The following is a 3,524-nucleotide window of genomic DNA, read 5'->3' as shown; positions in this document are numbered from 1 at the left end:
TCTACCAAATCCATTCACAAGGCTTTGGTCGGCCCGAGGCTATAGTAGAAGACACTTGCCCAAGGTGCCACGCAGTGGGACTGAGCCTGGAGCCATGTGGTTGGTAAGCAAGCTACTTACCACACATACACTCCTGCACCTATTCTTAAAAAAAAAAGTGAAGGATTGGGGAAATATCATCGTACTTGGAAACAGATGAGGGCTGGCATCAGGAAGAGCATTGATCTGTAGGAAATCTGCTTAATAAATTTCATCCAACTATGCATGGACAGGATATCAAAATGATGATGATGATGATGACTATGTTGATGAAGATGATGATGATGATTATGATAATGATGAGGATTATGATGGTGATGATGATATTATGATGATGGGAGCAAAATCACTGAATACAAAATAACACAAAAGCTCAAAAGAATTTCTAAATGTCTCGGACGCACAGATATTCCACATTCATTGAAGAGAAGAAACCAATTTCATATCAAGATCGATAAAATACTAATTTAACAAATCTGGAGTCTCTTCTCTTCCAAAGTGAAATTCCTGTGGCATTTTACTCCAGAGAACTAACAAGAATGGTTTTATTCACAACACAAGCATTTCTGTTGCATCTCCTGTCAGAAATTTTCTGTGAATTGTGCAAAAAACTATTTTCAATCTTACAAAATTTTATATTTTTCTTTTCTTTTAGTCTTGGAAACAATGATCCCAGATTCCCTAAATCCCCAAACTCTTTGTTGTTTGGTTGCTTGTAGAAATAATGGAAAGATTTAACACAAACACAAAACAAAAACAATAACATCATCCGACAACAATAACAACATTGCGTGGGAAAAGAAATACCTTTTGGAATTAGTGTAGTTTCATAAAGAGAAGTTCTACCACACAATATATATATACATATATACATATGTATGCCTATATATAATATAATATATATATATATATATATATGTTTATACATATATATGTGTGGTGTGGTGTGTGTATAGATACATACATATATATACTATATATATATATATATATATATATATATATATGTATCTGAATATATATATAATATATATATATCTTTGTGATATATATATATATATCTGTGTATATATATATATATGTATGTATCCGTGTATATATATATATATATATCCATATATACATTCATGCATACATACAAATATATATATATATATGTATTTATACATACATATATGTATATATACACACAACACATATATACATATATATATTATATACATACATATATATATACATATACTCACATACATCATCATCATCATCATTGTTTAACGTGATGATGATGATGATGTATGTGAGTATATGTATATATATATATGTATTTATATACACACATATATACTCACATACATATACATATCTACACACACACATATGTGTGCACATATATACATATATATGTGTGTGTGTGTGTGTGTATGTGTGTATATATAGTCCAGCTGGTGTTTACCATTTTATGTAACAAAAGCACAGGAAAATAAAGAAATTGAGAGAAATAATAGGATTATACATATCCTTTTTGGCTATGATGTATATCAGACATTGTTGCAGAAAATCTCAGTATTGGAGTACTCATTGCTTTGCAAATAAGTAAAGAATATATGAGCGAACAAGGAAGGAAACCACTGCCATGTGCTTGACTTGCTAGAAAAGGCAGCTAGTAGTCACTCAATTCACATTAGCAGTTTATGAAAGGAAAGGTACATTAGACTTTAAAATCCTTATATATAAAGGGGTTCTGAAGAGTTCCTTGCTTCAAAGGTATCGCAAAAGGCCTGGCTGGAAGCCCAACCTTCCAAGTTCTTTTGCAGAGCTTAGAAAACCTGAAGGACTGCTGCAGTAAGTGTGTGAATGTGAGAGGGGAATATGTTGAATAAAATCATAATCAACTCCCATTGATCCCATTCTATGACTGAGGCAGATAGATTTTCTATGGCTAAATACCCTTCCTGTTGCCAACCTTTACCTGTTTGCAAGCAAGGTAATATTTCTCCAGGGCTGGGCATATTTTCAGGGAAGACTGGAAACGGTGGTGGGGGACTTCACTTGTATGACAATGGTGCTCCTTATAACCCTACAGACCCTCTCCCAGCTGCATTTGTGATTATAACTATCCCATGATGCTGAGACAAGAACAAACACAAACATATACATACATATATACATCCTCTCACTCTCTCTCTCTCTCTCTCTCCCTTTCCCCTAAATGCGAGCAGCCTTATAATACCTTTACAACAGCAATCCACTCTACCCTAAACTCTTCCCTCATACCTCTATCTAATATATGGATGCAACATCCATATATTAGATGGGAGTATGAGGGAAGAGTTTAGTGTAGCAACCCACCCTATCCTAAACTTTTTCCTCATACCCCCATCTAATATACAGATACATCCTACTCCTTCCTTCCCAGGGTTTATTGGCTTGCAAGCTATAATGGTGACCTCAATAGTGCCAGTGGCATGAAAAAAAGCATCCAGTACATACACTGAAAGTGGTTGGTGTTAGGAAGGGGCATCGAGTTTAGAAACCATGTCAAAGCAAATCCTACAGCACAATGCAGTTTGTCAAGTTACCAGACCCTTGTCCAACTATCCAACCCATGCCAGAATGGAATATGGACGTAAGGCAGCAAGCTGGCAGAAGCATTAGCACGCCAGGCGAAATGCTTTGCGGTATTTCGTCTGCCGTTACGCTGTGTGTTCAAATTCCGCCGAGGTCGACTTTGCCTTTCATCCTTTCAGGGTCGATAAATTAAGTACCAGTTACGCACTGGGGTCGATGTAATCGACTTAATACCTATGTCTGTCCTTGTTTGTCCCCTCTATGTTTAGCCCCTTGTGGGTAATAAAGAAATAGGTATTTCGTCTGCTGCTACGTTCTGAGTTCAAATTCTGCCGAGGTTGACTTAGCCTTTCATCCTTTCGGGGTCAATTAAATAAGTACCAGTTACACACTGGGATCAATGTTATTGACTTAATCCCTTTTGTTTATCCCCTCTATGTTTAGCCTCCTGTGGGCAATAAAGAAATAAGAATGGAATACGGAGGTTAAGTGATGATCAATGATGATGATGATGATGATGATGACAACAATGGTGGTAGTGGTGGTAATGGTGGCAATATATATATATATATATATACATACATACGTGATGGGCTTATTTCAGTTTCTCTCTACCAAATTGACTCACAGGGTTTTGGCTGACCCAGGGTTATAGTAGAAGTTATAATCTATCAAGGAGGGATTGAACCCAAAACCATGTGGTCGGGAAGCAAACTACACAGCCACAAAATGATGATGATGATGATGATGATGACGATGACCACGACGACGACAACCCTCTTTCTTATCATCATGTTTGCAAGAGCTTGAGAATAATTTTCTTTTTTTCATTTTTGAAATTTTTTTTTTCCCTGCGACTGCTTAAATTTGAAACTTATTCTGGGTAGGAAAGCTGCAGGGGCTTAGAGCATTCTTTA

Source organism: Octopus sinensis, linkage group LG7 (assembly GCF_006345805.1).
Source record: "Octopus sinensis linkage group LG7, ASM634580v1, whole genome shotgun sequence".
In the NCBI taxonomy this organism is placed as follows: domain Eukaryota; kingdom Metazoa; phylum Mollusca; class Cephalopoda; order Octopoda; family Octopodidae; genus Octopus; species Octopus sinensis.
This window is presented reverse-complemented; position numbering follows the sequence as displayed.